This window comes from Tamandua tetradactyla, chromosome 25 (assembly GCF_023851605.1).
Source record: "Tamandua tetradactyla isolate mTamTet1 chromosome 25, mTamTet1.pri, whole genome shotgun sequence".
NCBI classification, from domain to species: Eukaryota; Metazoa; Chordata; class Mammalia; order Pilosa; family Myrmecophagidae; genus Tamandua; species Tamandua tetradactyla.
In genome coordinates this window covers 24,956,638-24,973,276 of record NC_135351.1, presented here as the reverse complement: position 1 = coordinate 24,973,276, position 16,639 = coordinate 24,956,638, and the positions used below count along the sequence as shown (strand labels likewise).

At 38.6% G+C, this 16,639-nt stretch overlaps 1 long non-coding RNA gene across 6 annotated transcripts in view; it reads right to left on the bottom strand.

The window, feature by feature from the left end:
- LOC143669098 (uncharacterized) overlaps positions 1-16,639 on the bottom strand; it is a 526,175-nt gene that overhangs the window by 288,652 nt on the left and 220,884 nt on the right. For all 6 annotated transcript variants that reach the window (XR_013168699.1, XR_013168702.1, XR_013168701.1 and 3 more), the window contains exon 4: positions 13,695-14,654. This is a non-coding gene — a long non-coding RNA (uncharacterized LOC143669098). The remainder of the gene's footprint in view (positions 1-13,694; positions 14,655-16,639) is intronic.

Sequence of the window (16,639 nt, the reverse complement as noted above, 5' to 3'; positions counted from 1 at the left end):
GGTGGGGAGGGGGGGGGGGTCTATAACAGTTGCCTAGCAAGAAGAAGGGACTGAATTATAACAGTAGATGTGAAAAGATAGGGGAGTTCAGATTTCAAGGATATTTAGGAGATAAAACTGAAAAGACCTGGTGACCTAGTTGGCTATAAAGAAGAAGAATCAAAGATGAATCCCAGCTTCTAACTTGGACAATAGTCTAAAGATAGAGAATATAAGCAGAAAAAGTTAGGTGAAAAAGAATCTAAGTTGGGCTATATTTGAATGTGTTGAATCTCATTGCACTCTAGCTATCCAAGATAGCTAGATGGAGAAATTAGAACAGATGATGGAAACAAGAATGTGGATTTTAGGAGAGTGAAGGAACTGGAGGGGAAGTTTTAGGAGTCAGTGAAATATATGAATCATTAGAGCCCATGAGGATAGATGAAATAAAAAATGGACAATATTTTCTTACCATTATTTTTATATTCTAATAAATGCCTCCTTAGGAAGGAGCACTGATTGGAAATTGATTTAAAGTTTACTATATATAAAGTTTCCTTTGTGTTAAAAAGTTTGTGAACCACTGTTCTAAAATCATCATCATAAAAGCCAATAATTATTCAATGCTCTACCCAACAACATTCAACTAAACTTTTGGAAAGGAAATTAGAAACAGCCCTGGCTCCTACCCACTCCAGCCTGAGGAAGAATCCAACAACTGATGAAACAGAATCCAAGATGTCAGGCACTCTTCTACTAAAGCTGTAATCAAAACCCTGAAGCTATTTCCACAGCTCTTCTATCTTGAGCATCTCTCTCCTCTATTCCTCACCCCATATCTTTTTCTCTCCCTCTCTCTTTTTTTCTTTTTGATGACTATAGCTCTATGCTATGAATAAGTAATTAAGTGCTCTTAGAGCAGGAATGAACTCTGTCTACTTTATACAAAGCCCTGTGCTAGGTAGTGTTAAGATAAAATATTGTAAATCATCTAAGAAATAAACACAGTAAGGACAAATCATGTAGCCTTTGAATATCTATGAGAAGGCAGCTCAGGAGTCAGAACTAGAAAAGGGGGCAGGAATTACAAACTCAAGCAAAATGACGGTTTCCTCGCTTATGATTATATTTGGGCATCTAAGTCCAACGAGCTTATCTCTAAGTGTGTGAAACTCCTGGGAGGAGGACTGCAGAGAAAGAAGAGAAGAGAAGGGAACTCGGCCAAATTTTTGCTGCGCAACAGAAAAGTATGGGATGTGAGAGGCTTCTTGCCAAGGCTGCAGAAAAGTATTCAACCACTAACAGTATCCAGAAAGAAAAAAAAACAAAAACAAAAACAAAACAATCTACTAAGCATTGAAACTGCAATTCTTAATAGTAGCCGTCTTAGCAGGAATCTTTGATAACAAAAAGTTTTGAAAGATCCCGAGGAGCTTGGAAATGGGAGAGAACAAAAGTTCTGGGAGCCCCAAATACTTGAGGCTGATGTGAGTTTGCCACTTTACTTACGGGTTCAAAGCAATGTGGTCCTGCACAGAACCACTGTCCTGACAAGACTAATGCACTCAGACAGGGAAAGTAACACCTGGAAACCTTTTCTCACTTCACTTAACATACACTTCTAAATAAAATATTTTAATATGTTGAGGGGTCTTTCATTACCACTAGAGAAATCTCTAAAAGTACAGAAATATGAATTGCTGGTGTCAGGTTAAACCTGTCTTTCAGGGGCTAAGCAGTTGCTTTGGGGTACATTCCTGACTTGCTGTAAAGGTTTTTCAGACTGCTCTTTAATTTAGATGATTGAAATGCATATTGTGTCAACAGATACTTCCTTTGAAGGAGGTAAACAGGAGGATAATACCTCACTCATCAGAAACAGCCAGACATACCTATCGGGCATGCAAAGCCGGCCAAAATTCTCTTTGTTTTATGTTTTGAAAAGGAAGAATAATTTAGCGCAAATCTACTAAGAAAAGAAAAATGTGCCAGCAACACCCAAGATGATGTCATATCAGCTGCTGGCCTCGGGTCAACCACAGTGCAACAGGAAGTTGGGGCTGGAGACAAGCAGGACCCAACCCTCTGCAGCCTCCCTCAGACCAATATACAGACTTATTAAATGTACTTTCCACTCTGGATTGTGAGTTAGTAATTTATGTATCCAGTTCTGCCATTTCAAAAGCTAAACCCTGTATTCACATGGAAATGTCCAGCCTACAATGTATTCTATATCTCAAATGATCCTGTAAAGTATCATTTAGATACTTTAAAAATAAAGTAAAATCCTTAACTTATCTGGTTCTAAAATCCAGCCCCGGCAGAGCAGTGGCTGAATCCCAGCCAGAACAATGAGAAGCAATTAAGGGAAATGTAATCAAGAGGAAAAAAGTAGAAACCTGATTAGAAAACATTTGAAAAGTTGATCGTTTAGTTTTTTGGTTGCTGTTTTCTGGTTTCTGTTTTTGTTTTTTTTTTAATGCTTATTTTTCTACAGCACGCTCTTGGCCAATCCAGTTGACATCTACTTCCAGGCACAAAGCTCTTGTGTAAGATGCTGGAGAGGAGAAAAATCACCTTCACCACCTCCACCTCCCCCAAAACAAACAAAGCACAGTGTAAGTTTCTGCTCTCTAAAAGGCCACAGAATCTTTTCTTGGAAATCTTGCTAATGTATTTTCTGTTTTCCCTGTGCCCTCCTAAAGCTATCACCACATAACAAGCATCCTTTCAATAGTAGAAGAACAGCAGGAGGTCAAGGCCCTGGTGATAGAAGACAGAATCAATTTATGGGGCTGGTCAAGTGTTTTTATCTTTCAGTAGGAGAAAGATACTTGTGGCTACAAGAGGGAGATACAAGAAAAGAATGCAGCCTCCTAACTTCTTATCATTTGTAAATTCCCTGGCTGATTTGATAAGAAATATCACTTTTCTTTCAGTGCCATAAGCAAAAAAAAAAAATCATTGTGATAACAAAGGTGCCATTATTTGAGTTAACATTTTGCTGGGTCCTGTTAATAATCACACTCGTAGTCAACTAATGCCCTAGGTTCTCACATCACTAAATAAATATTACCTGGTGGCAAATATTAGTATCCCCAACTTTGCATTCCAAAGAAGTCATGAAACCTATCTGAAAGGTCAAATCTCAGTAAATAAGGCCAAAGCCCCCCCCCCCCCATCATTTTCTAGTTTCACCATAAATCCCTGTGTCTCTGGCCCTCCACAGAATTTCCTACCAATTTAATCATGAGTGGGGTGATATATTTAATTAGAAGTTCATAAAAGCAGAACCCTAGAAGGGACTTCTAGACATGGGACTATTCACTCAAGAGTTAACCACCACCACCCCCCAATTTAAATTACAGTTTTGAAATTGTGTGTGCATGCAATGATCCCAGGAAAAAAATCTATAACTTTCTTAGATTTGGGGGAGGCCAAAAAGTCAAAAATTACTGATAGGCAAATTGGCCATTGTCAATTCTTGCTTTGCATCAGAAGAATCAGTGTGGGGCTTTTATTAAAAGTGCACACCTCTAAACTGATACACAGGGGTAAGGTATGTGAATTTTTATAAAACATTCCTGAAGTGATTATATACAGGGCCAGGGTTGCAAAATACTAGGTAGCTTCAATTGATATTCTTTTTATTATATTTAATCATGGAACTTTAAACCTGGAAGAAATCTTAGCTCTCAAAAGACGAGCACATTCCTTTTACAGAGAGGAGCTATAACTGTTGAGTAACTTGCTGAGGATCACACAAATAGTTAGAAACAGTTGCAACCAAGAAACTACAGCTTTTAAATAAAGAAGGTCATAAGCAAATAGGATCTGGTTTCAAAGATAAAATATATGGTTTTAAATTTTAAAAACTCATGTTCACTTTTTTTTATAAGAAAAATCATGAAATGAGTGTGGCAGATTATATTGCAAACTCCAATTTAGACACACTCTTAACCTGAATTCCTATGGGTGTGAACTCATTGCAAATAGGACCTCTTCAAGAGGCTATTTTTAATTAAAAGGTGTGGTCCAACTAAGTAAGGGTGGGTCTTAACCTATATTATAAGAGTATATAAGAAGAAACCTGAAGCCAGAAGTTAGAAAAAGGCACAGGAAGGAACCAAAAGCTGGAAGTAAGTGGGAACTGGAAGAGAAAAGGAAGGGTGTGGCTCTCTAACAGGAGGCAGATACATAAATGAAGAAACCCCAAGGACAGCTGGCTGCCAGCATCAGGACCTACAGAATCCAGGAAAAAGCAAGCTCTGTTGACATTTTGGTTTTGGACTTCTTCTAGTCTCAAAACTAGGAGCTAATAAATTCTCATTTTTTTAAGCCAACATATTGTGTGGTGCATAGCAGTACTGGCAAACTAAGACAAGTGAGTATATCAAACTTCTTTCTATTCAGACCCCTACAACCACCTCCTAGAAGTAACAGAGAAAGCTCACTGTCTTTGTAGATCAGGTACAATATTAACGTATTACCTGCATGAAGATTGTGGCAATAAAAAATACTATTTACAGGAATAAACCACAGCGGGTAGTAGAGCATGATCAATTCATAACAAAGTTTGGCTGACCCTTTTATCAACTGAGTGAGACAGGTCCTTATAGTCAAAATTATGGCTCACTACAATTTGTTATATTTTTATTTCCAGCTGTTTTATTTCATTTTTAATTGTCAAAACAGAGGACTAGGGCGGGCAGTGGTGGCTCAGTGGCAGAGTTCTCTCCTGCCATGCCGGAGACCCAGGTTTCATTTCCAGTACCTGCCCACGTGAAAACAAAACAAACAAACAAACAACAACAAAAAACAGAGGACTAGAACACCACAAAGGGTATGCATGGCTAAGGTACCTCTTTGGCTTCCGGAAGGTTTTTACATGTCCCATACCAGGACAGATAGGCCCTATAATAGTAGGTCAAATAACATATATTTATCCTAACAGAAGAACTTTTAAAATGCAATTTGAGTTGAAGGCAAAAAAGGGAAAGGAGGAGGTGACTTTTCCTTTGTTCAATTTCACAACAAATTTACAAGCAGAACCAGCTTTTCAGGAGCTGAGATAATTGCACCACTCTAATGTATGAGTCTCCACTGAGAGAAGTCAGCTGGACCCCAAGGACAGCATTCCACGAACTGAAAATAATTCTTTCATTATACACCCACTATGTGACTTGATTTAGACAAGGTCACTCCGTAGACTGCCAAAGGAGACAGTGTAGAAAGGAAAGGAGATGACAGAATTCACTTTGTTGACACCCAGGCAGATAAGTAGTGAAAACAGTTAACATTCAAGTGTTAATCATATGGCAAGAACTGCTCTAAAAATTTTACATATATTATCTCATGTAGATTATAAATTCTTGAGGACAAAAGTCATGTCTAATATATTTAACCTCCCACAGAGTTTAAGACAATGCCTTAAATATAGCACATATTTAATAAACATTTGATGAACTGAAATGAAAGAAAGAGAATTGAAGAACATCTGTTCCAGAGAGAGCATGAGCATTTCACGAAGCTAAGAGCACTTTACACAAGCCCCAAGTAATGCAACATTCTTGTTTTATGATCACACTTCATTCACACTCTTTCCCCACATGATCAGAGAGAGCAGGGATCACTCTTTCCATATTCATATCTCCAGCAGAAGCAATGTCTTGTCCACAGCATGGGCATGCAATGTATACCTGTGGAACAACTGAATGAGCCAAGAGCACTAACAGAATCCAATTTATGTAAACCATCTTCAAGCAAACTATGTATTTTACATATTTATCCTTTTTATTTCCAGTTTCCTCCTACTAAATGTATAAGTTCCACGAAGAGAGGAAATTGCGTCTCCTCACTGCTGTTATCACCAGGCTTACAACAAAGCTAAGGGGAAAAAAAGGGTAGCCAATAAATATTCGTTGAATTTCTGTGGCTGAATAAATGAAGTAAATGCTCAGTAAGTATAGAGCACTGTGCTATGTCCCGGAGATACAAGGAATATAATGCATCATCCTATCTGGTAGAAAACAGCTTTCAGCCCCATCACTGCTAAACACGGATATGATCAAGGCTAATCTGAAGGCTGAAATTTTTCTGCTAGAGAAATTTTCCTGTTATTTATGTAATAGTAATACCCTATATTTATTGCATGTGCTTTATAGTGAATGTCTGCTCTAACACTATACGGTGTAAAATTCCTAGTCCTGGATAAGAGGGGACCCTACCCCAGGCTCTTCCCTTTAAAGAGCCCCAATGACCTGCCTCTGGCATGCCCCTTCCAAAAGAGTTAGCAGACCACAGGCCAAAGACACAAGTCCACTAGGGGACATTCTCTTCTAGATGGTATTCTAGGTACTAGGCCTTGGAGGTTCCTGTCCAAATGGCCTGAGCCTATTTCCAGGACCTGCCCAGATCTCTCTTGCAGATACTCTCTTTCCCAAGGATGAACCACCCCTTAGCATGCACACCTAGATGTCCACAGGGTAGGACATGTAGACTGAGTGGTCATGGGCATGATCATTAGGGTCCTTAAGTACAGAACAGCACAGAAGTGGAAGAGAAGGGGGAAGGCTGCAAACCTGAACTGGGACCTGGGGCCCGGGGCCCTGGTCTGCCCATCCTACCCGATCAGGCATGGAACTCCAAAGAGTATGAAAACTCAAAATCCAAACCTGGCCTTCAAAGTCATTGTGAAGGTGTATTTGTCAGAGCATATGAATTTCAGAACATATTATTTGACTTTTTTTTTTTAATTTACAGCTTTTCTATTTTAGATATATAGTAAGTGGGCCTCCATTTGCATTCTAGCTCTGCTCACCACAAAAGCTGAGGAGAGGTACTGCCTGTGAGAGAAACTGAGGTTCAGAGCTGTTAAGCAACTTGCCTGGTAACTGGAAAAACAAGAAGTCAAATCTAGTTCTTAACAATTTAAGTGTCAGTCCCTGGAGCAAAACCCTTCCCTCAACTTTACAGTTTCAAAACATGTGCCACCTCATGTCATGATTTACAGCAATCCTGGAGGCTACCAGGAAGTGAGGCAACAGGTCCCAAACACTCAGTCCACCATTTCTCCTAACATCCTGTGTTGTCTGCCTCAATGTCGCAGCAGCTAAACCCAGACAACAGCAAGCCCAAATCGTTTCTCAACATGTACACGCTTGCAGACAGCTGCACTGGAAAGAGAATCTATGCTACAGGTAAGCCGGCAGTGTGACACACAGCTCAGGAACCTCACAAGATGTAGCCTGGGGCTTCTGAATGAATATATCTTTTTACAATGCCAAGCCAGAAGTGAATTAGGGCTCTTGCAAAACAGGCTATGAGGCAGTTTAGAAAGCCCACATACAATACCGTCCTAAGACGTGTACTTACAGAGAGTCTTTCATCGAAGCAATTCAAAGTACTTTACAAGCTCAGAGCCATGCATCCAAACACTCTGGGGAGGTATGCAGGTGCTGAGGGTTATACTCATCAATGAAGAAACTGAGGCAGGCTGACAGCCTTAAGTACGGTTAAACATTCTTTGGGTCTTTGGAAATGAATGGCCTTAAACATCCACATACACAAAAAAAACATGCCACCAATAGAGGGGGAAAAAGCAATCTGTATTTCCTCACCAATATTTTTACAGAAATCAAATGTAACAAAACTAAATATATCACATAAATCTATGCCTTGGTGTAGTTCTTTTAACCAAAAGGACATGCTCAGTCCACAGCAAATGGCTTGTCATTAAATATGCGATGTTATTGCCTCTCAAAATGCAAGTTCTATAAAAACAGATTTTAAGATAGAACTTTCAATTCCACTCCCCACCCCCAAATGAATCAGACTTTTGCACCTTTACCTAAAAGCAGCTAGCAAATGTGATGAGCCTATTCTCTATTGTCTAGATGGAATCAATTTCAACCGAAGCTTTCTTGGCCTTTTGCTAGGAGTTAGAGGGCCCCAGGGTTAGTAGATCTGAGAGCAGTGGAGGTAGAGTCTTCTCATAAATAAGAGAGATTAGGAGTTTGGGGAGAATAAAGTATAAAGTAGTTATTATCATCAGCTTAATCAAGTCAAAACAATATGTTTGGTTGATCACACATATCTGAAAATTATCTTCATACTAACAACCAACACTTAATGGGTGCTTGTTGGGTGCTGACCACTGATCTTTGTCCTTACAAGTAACACATTTTACCCAAAAGGAAACTGAAGTTCAGAAAACTTCACTGAGGTTTCTATGGTCTCAAAGATCTAGAGTTGAATTGGAAAAAGAATCATTTGCTTATTAAGTAAGCTGAGCTACATAGAACCTGAAATATAAAAACGTATATGAATTACTTTTAAGGAGTTGACAATCTAATGAAGGAATGTACAGGTAAGAAAGCTCCCCAAAACTTAGAGGTATGTGCAAGGCACTGATGGCAATGCAAGGGAAGCTGAACTAACTAAGGGGCTGGCAAAGCAAATGTAAAGGACTTTTCAAGAGGGGTGTCCATTTCTACAGGCAAATAAGAGAGAAAGGAATCCTACACTAATGCACAAATGGCATAAGAGAACCTAACCTCAGTTAGTCCCTTGAGTTGTTTGGCATAGCTAGCAAGAATGAAGATTCATTAGAAGAGCTAGTAAAAAATAACTTTGGGCTGAGGAGGTGTCAGCTACTAAAGTCAGATCAGATGATATTAAGAGTTAATTACATTTGCAACTCTACATATTATCTGCCCCCAAAGATATATGTCTTCTTGAGGAGGAAAATCTACCTTGGATTCCAGCAGAGTGGTTTATACTTGCTATTGCTTAATCTAAATGATTGATGGATGTTCCTTCTTTATCACCATTATCAGAGCTAGCACTTAGATAATGGCTACAGATACTGCTTTAGCCCTTTACATCTATTAATTTATTTAAACCTTCAAGCAACCCAATGAAATATATTTTATTACTCTCACCATTTTAAAAACAGAAGAACTGTACAGGCATAGTGATCTTTCGTAGAAATGCTGCGAAAAGGCATTTTATATCATTTATGACCCCAAACTGAAATACAAAGTTCTGCTACAATGAATTTACTTTCTCCATCCTTGCCAATATTCTTCCCTCCCATCTCATGTATGCCTGCTGGTGTGAACAAACTATTTTAGAATTCCCAGGAGACAAGAGGTAAATTCATGAACACTGTATTCTCAGCCATCACATAATATCTGCCATTTTCCTTGACTCCTGCTCAGATCCACACAGTGAACTGGGAGATGACTGGTAAACTCATTCAGGCTGTCTTCTCAGCCAACACGGAGTCGAGTACCTGCCACTTTCCTCTTCTGTTCACTTTCCTACAGGGATGCTTGGCAATGAGAACCAGCATCAAGGGTGTTAATGCCCGAGGTATTAATTGAGCTGCTGAGACACCTACGATGTCATTTCCTTTTTATGTCAAGCCACTTTCTCTTGTTGCTGTCAATCATGTTGCTGATGCCACTTCAAATACTCAATGTGCCATGCCACACAATACTTTGCTGAATCAGTTCTCTTGAATTATTGCTTTCACTTTTAATATAGTCCAACTTCCCAAGGATTCCAACATGATTCCAGGAGGAGTTAAATTGGAAGGCAATCCAAGTGATTGCCAGCATGCTCTTCTTGGAATCCGCCTCTTCTCTATTAATACATTTTGAAGTTTGGTTCATAGGAACATTCCTCTATTCAACCGCAATCTCCTTTGGTCACATAGGTGATCCATAAATCATCATAATTCAAGTTGTATGAGGTAGGCTAGCTGGCAGCTGGCTTAGTGAATGAATGAATCAAATATTAATTTTCTAACTCCATGGTAAATTATTTGAGAGCATAAACGTCTCTATTCACTTCTCTCTAATTCATGATCTGTAATATGGGTTAGTAATAGCATGAATTTCATAGGGATGCTGCAAAGATCTGTAAAGCACTTAAAATGGTGCATGGCACACAATAAGCATTCAAATGTTGGTTATTATGAACATTATTTTCAGACAAATGTACTTAATATATATTTATCATTATGATTATATAATGGCTACCTGTCTTTTGGAAATCTCATGTCCAATTCAACTATGTCTTCTCATAGAACAAGGTCATTTCCAGAGACTCTCTGGGATAATTACAGATAATTACAAAAGGGGCTCCTGGAAACTAAAACACCAGACTTTCAGCCATACTCAGACAGGTCTGAAATCAAGAGATACACAGATTTGGGCGGGCCATGGTGGCTCAGCAGGCAAGGACGCTTGCCTGCCATGCCAGAGGACCCGGGTTCATTTTCTGGTGCCTGCCCATGTTAAAAAAAAAAAAAAGAGAGATACACAGATTGGGTCATAAGCCATAATACCAGCTAAAGTGAAAAGTTGTGTTGTCTACATTAATTTAAAACTGTCAATTGAAAAAGAAAAGAATCACAGATACCCATGGACGGGCTATGCCTTTGAACAATAATATAAAGCAACCAACCAACCAAAGGGCCACTCCTGCCAACCCAATAAATGGTGAAAAAGGAATTATGGCAGCACACCTTGCATTTTGATTGATACACCAATATACATCCAACCAACATCAAACTGTGTGACCTAATCTAGGATGGGAGCCAGAGGTTCCACTTGAGATCTTTGCAGTTATGAGATCTGGACAGTATTTTACTTTCTCTTTTAACTCATTTTTAGGAAAACAAAAGGTATTTTGGTCCAAGGGAGGCAAGAAGGCAGAATGAAAAAAATTTCCCATACTTCATTATGCTAAATTACTTGATGAGGAATAAATTTTTATGTTCCATGGTTTCAATAGAAAGTAAACAGTTATTTAAAAATATCTGATCCTCCTCATGCTTCATCTCCCTTTCTTTTCTCTTTGTAACAGAGAAAGAATATTTATGCTTTCTGACCAAAGCGTATCCCTCTAACACAACCTCAACAGATACTGTCCAGGATACTGCTTCCTTGTTCCATCCTTTATTCTCTTTTCCTTTCACTCCTGTCAGCTCACTTCACTCCATTAACTGTGACTGAGCTGACTACTCTATCTTATACCTCCTACTATGCGTTAATGGAAAAGTCAAAACTGGACTGACTAAGCGTTGTTCTGATAGTTGTTGAGATCTTAGGCACATTTCTTCCCCTCTCTGAGTCTGAGTTCCTGCAGCTGCTAAAAAGAAGTTGATCTCTGTAGCCCCTTCACCATCAAAATTCACAGAATGCCACTGACCAATAGGTTAGGTATGCAGAGAAGCAAGGAATCTTGGGAGGCCAGACCTCACCATTAGCACATAACTGAAAGAGTTCTGGGGAAGTACATGTGCTTGGGGCTGGGGGCAGCCTAGTGAAAAGTTTAAGACAACTGAATATGGCGGAAAAAACACTTCTCTCATTCCCTCTCTTAGTTTCCTAGGGCTGTTATAATAAAGAGCCAGAAATTAGGAGGCTTAAAATAACAGAATTCATTGCTTCACAGTTCTGGAATCTAAAAGTCCAAAATCAAGGACCCTGGTTCCTCTGAAGTCTGTAGGGAAGAATTTGTCCCATGCCTTTCTCCTGGCTTCTGCCAGGGACTAGCAACTCTTGGCATTCCTTGGCTTATGGCAGCACAGCTCATTCTCTTTGTCACACGGCCTCTTCCATGGGTCTGTCTGTGCCTTGTCTCCCCTTCTTATAAGGACACCAGTCATACTGAGTTAGGGAGCACTCTTACTTCAGTATCACTTCATTCTGACTTGCTTAGTACCATCTATTATGACCCCACTTCCAAAATTTTATTTATAGTTGTCAGAGTATTAGGACTTCCATATATCTTTTTCCTTTTTTTTTGGTGGGGCGGGGGGGTGGGGGTCAACTAATACAATTCTATCCATAATATTCCAGAAGGGGAAATGAATGAAAAGTGTGAGAGCCTCTAAACACAAAGGAAACTAGTTGGCAAGGATCCAAGAGGTGTGAAGAAGTCAGGCATCTCCTGCCTGTGCCAGTGCACAGGATTTTTGCATCCCATGTGGTTGGGAAAGGAGAATTAAGCAGGTAGAATGTCTCTGAGAGACAGGACTATTTTTTGAGCCTTAGGTTTTGCAACTGCAACATAAAGCATGGGCAATCAATAAATAATATTCATTAGATTTCAATGTCTTTCTATGGGTACTCTTAAGGAAAGATCAAATAAAGGCCAAAATGATCCATTCTGATCTCTTCTCCTCATGTTTTAAGACACAAATGCAGAAGCCCAGAACATGAGAGGCCATAATTATGACCACATAGCATTGAATGATTTAATCAGTTAATGTTTTCAATTCCACTGATCAAACAATGACAGTTCACAATCAATGTAAGAAGTTACTCTCTAAAATGGATTTTTCCCCCTTGGATTTGTGATTTAGAAGCCTACATCACTTGACTTTTCTGGAAATTTTCCAGCTTTGCACTTCGGTTTCAACTTTGTGGGATGGACTTTGTTCCTGAAAGACAATAGTTAATGGTTCTGATACTGGCTATTAAGTTTGCTCTTAAGAATAGTTAGGTATTCTTTGAAAAAAGGTTTCTGTTATTTCCACCATGTTATTTTCAATTTTTCTTCATGCTTCTCCATTTTAAATCTCTCTCCAAAGAGCTTCTCAATGCTCAGGTAATATACATACTAATGCGTCAACAGACAGATGGATAAGTACCATCTTATGGAGCCCATACTTCTCAGTGAAAAAAGTCCCCCAAACCGAGTACAGTAATTCCAGCCCCTCAAGTACTATAATAATCCCTGCAGGGGGTAGTTCCGCAACTAAAACTGCAGTACAATGGATGCATAAATTAGGTCTACCAATAATGCTTGACAACTCAATAAAGTAAGTATTCTAATATTCCCATTTCTAATACACACATTATGCCACACCAGAATAATTACTTTAAAACCAGAAGCCAAATAAACTTATTAAACCACTTTGCAAAATTAGCGCTATATTCTCAGTTTTTTTTAATGTATCATTTCCATGCAACTGACTACGAACTTCCAAACAGAAGAGTTGTTTAAAGCTGTAGGCCTTATTTGTTTTGTGGACACAGGATACCGAAAGCTAGTTAATTGATAACATTTGAAAAATCTTTACTAAGATATCAACCACAATTGGACAGCTCTCATTTAAGTAGAAAATTTTTAAAAATTAAAAGATAAATATTATTATATCCCCATTTTATAGCTGAGGAAACTACAGCTGAGAGAGGTTAAATAACTTGCCTAAGATGTCATCGCTATCAAGTGGTCAAATCAGGATTTGAGCCTGGCAACTCTGGCTCCAGAACCTGAGCATTTAAATTCTGCCAGCAGAATTGGAAACTTCAATTCCAGGAAGGGGGTAAACTTCATTTAAACATTATTTGCTCTAGAAAACATTTTATTTTAAAGCCAAATTAACATGGGTCCAATCCAGAGAGATTTGGGTAAAGAAACGGTAAGAGGACCTGAGTGTGAAGACTGCTTTGCCTATGAGATACTCCCTCGGCATGGAGTCCCAAAACAGGGTGATGGCAAGGGCCCCTCTGAATTATGGGGACCAGAGCCCACAGCTGTCTATTCACCATTCCATCTGCTTTCAGTTATCTGGATATTGTACCTCCTGCACAGACATACCAAAAAATGTCAAGGCCATCAATATTTACATCACATGAACCTGAAGGTCAGTTCAAAAGGGTCCCAGTTATTTATGACAATGTTTTTGTTACCTGGGCATATGGGAAAGAAGGAAGAGCTTGGTATGGTTCCAATTCTGTCTTGATGATCTCTAATGTAAGAAGTCCACTGTTATCCACCAAGACATTCCAAAATAAAAAGTGAAATTAATATGGTTTAACATACAAACATCACCTGTGGTGCTCAATATATATTCTTAACCTAATGCTACCAACAATTACAAGTCTGGATACCCCTTCACATCAGAGAGTGGCAAAGTATAGGGACATGTAGCTAGAGCTAAGGGTGATAAACAAACCGGAAGTTACCAAACGTTCTGCTCAATTCCTCCAACTTTGCTAGCATTATAAATCTCCCTGGATAAAGCCTTCTCCAAGGCCAGTTAAATCCCCTTACCTCAAATACCTGCACAAAACTGGAAAAGAAGCTCTTTATTTACTCTTCACCTTCATTCATCAAATCCAAACTGGAGATAAGTACATATAAATAAAACTGAAAGATTTTTGAGAAACATAGAACAGTAGCTTTTGGTTAGCCTTAGCTATCTCATCTCAAAAAAAAAAAAAAAATACTGCTAAATTTGTCATTACACTTCTAATCCTAATACTCAATAAATCCTTGACTTTACAAAAAGAATTTGAGGTCTATAATTAGGCCACTAAGTTTCTTTGAGGTCGTAACAGCATAAGGAGATCAGGAAACTAAAAACTTTGACAAAAAAAATATTATAAACATGATTTCAACAGACTATCTACATCATGATTATAACTGGTATCAACATACTTTTTTAAAGGAAATCTTGAAAATATAAAACAAGAAAATTCTTAAGCCACCACTACTTGCAATTAAGAGATCTGTCCAGAGAGTATAAAAAGTTGTATTCTCCCAGCTGAAGGCTTCTGAGCTTTATCTTCCTGTTTTGATTAGTGGTATCTTGACGAAGAGCCCGCGGCTTTATAAATTATCCCATTACTCACTCCCCTCAGGTATCCCTGTTGGAACAGGAAGGAAGTAAATCTTGGAGTTCTGCACTGATATCCTTTAATCATACACATGCATACTTTCCAAAGCAATAAATCACTGTCTTTCACTGCATTGCCATGATTCACACTTGAAACAGAGAAGACAAGACAGGCACTCAAAAATACTGTAACCAAGGAAAAGCATCTTAATATGTTACAAATAATACTTAGGCATAACTGAGCCGTTATCTTCTAAAACAGACATCATAGGCAAGTACATCATTCTAATTAAGGGTCATCAGTCGTGTTAAAGACCAATTTTATAGAGCAAAGCTTTCCAAACAGTACATTTCAGGACCCGGTACCTTTCTAAGCTCTATTAAAACCAAACACCTATATCATGTAAACCCACTTGGACATGACTTTAATTTAGTGTAATTGGGCATATTGTTTATTTCCTATCATAAAATCTGCAGGGCAGAAACATGATCAATCGTATGTTTTAAGATGCTATCTAATTACTCAAAAGAGTTCACTAATTTTATAGAGAATGGTAAAGAATCCAAATATACCTTCAATCCTGGGGAAAAAATTAAAGTCACCCCATCTTTTAAGACTAAGTGTACATTTACTAATCATAAATAGAAAGTGGAAAAGAGGCTTGGATAGTCAAAGTGCCTTCTTTTATTCTGATCACCTCCCCCTCCCCAAAAAGATGCAAATTGTTTTCAGGTTTATGTGGATTTTAAAAGTCATGGAGGGTTTTCCTACTCACTACATAACTGCATTGCTTCCATTTGTCTTGGCGAGGAGAGGGAATAGTAACAGAAGTGCATGCTCAGTATTTTTAAGCACATTAAAATCTCTCTAGCTGGGGAGATAAAAGCAAGGTCTACCTCTTGCCAAGCAAATGCCAACATCCAACAGAACAAGGCCAAAGGATAGAAAACACCTCCTGCAGACTGCACCAAACTTTTCTGTTGAGTTTGCACCATTAGTATCAGCTGCCCGTCATGACTGTTAGCACGTTTCATCAAATTTGATATCAGCTCAGTATCAGTATAACAGTACAAGGGGCTCCCAGATTCTACATTTGGGAGACTGATGAGTGGATGCTAATGAGTGCTTTGCCTGCAAGACTGTTTTTATAATTTTTTTATTAGAGAAACTGTAATACAGAAAAATCATGCAGAAGGTAAAGAGTTCTCATACACCTCCACATTATTAACACTTTGCATTAGTGTGTTATCTTTACTACAAGTGATGAAAGAATATTATAATTACACTGTTAACTATAGCCCACACTTTCCATTTGGGTTCACTGGTTGTGTTGTACTGTTCTCGGTTTTTTGTTTTTTTTTACATGGGCAGGCACCAGGAATCGAACCCGGGTCCTCTGGCATTGCAGGCAAGCATTCCTGCCTGCTGAGCCACTGTGGCCTGTCCTTGGTTTTTTGTTTTTAATTTTTATTCTAGTAACCAACCTAAAATTTCCTCTTTTTAAGCATACTCAAATATATAACTCGATGGTGTCAATTATATTCCCATCACCATCACCATCATCCATTACCGAAACTTTTCCATCATGTCTAATGGAAATTCTGTGGCAATTATGTATTAACTCCTCATTCCCGACTCCCAACCTTGGCCCCTGGTAAGTTATATTCTAGTTTCTGACCTCATGAATTTGATTATTGTAATTACTTCTTATCAGTGAGATCATACAATATTTGTCCTTTTGAGTCTGGTTTATTTCACAAAACATGACATCGTCAAGGTTCATTCATGTTGTTGCATGAATGAGAACTTCGTTCCTCTTTACAGCTGGATAATATTCCATTCAGTATCTAGACCACATTTTGTTTATCTATTCGTTGGTTGATTTACACTCGGATTGCTTCCACTGTTTGGCAATTGTGCGTAATGCTGCCATGAACATGGGTGTGTAAGTATCTGTTAGAGTCCCTGCTTTCAATACTTTTGGATACATACCTAGTAGTGGAATTGCTGGGTCA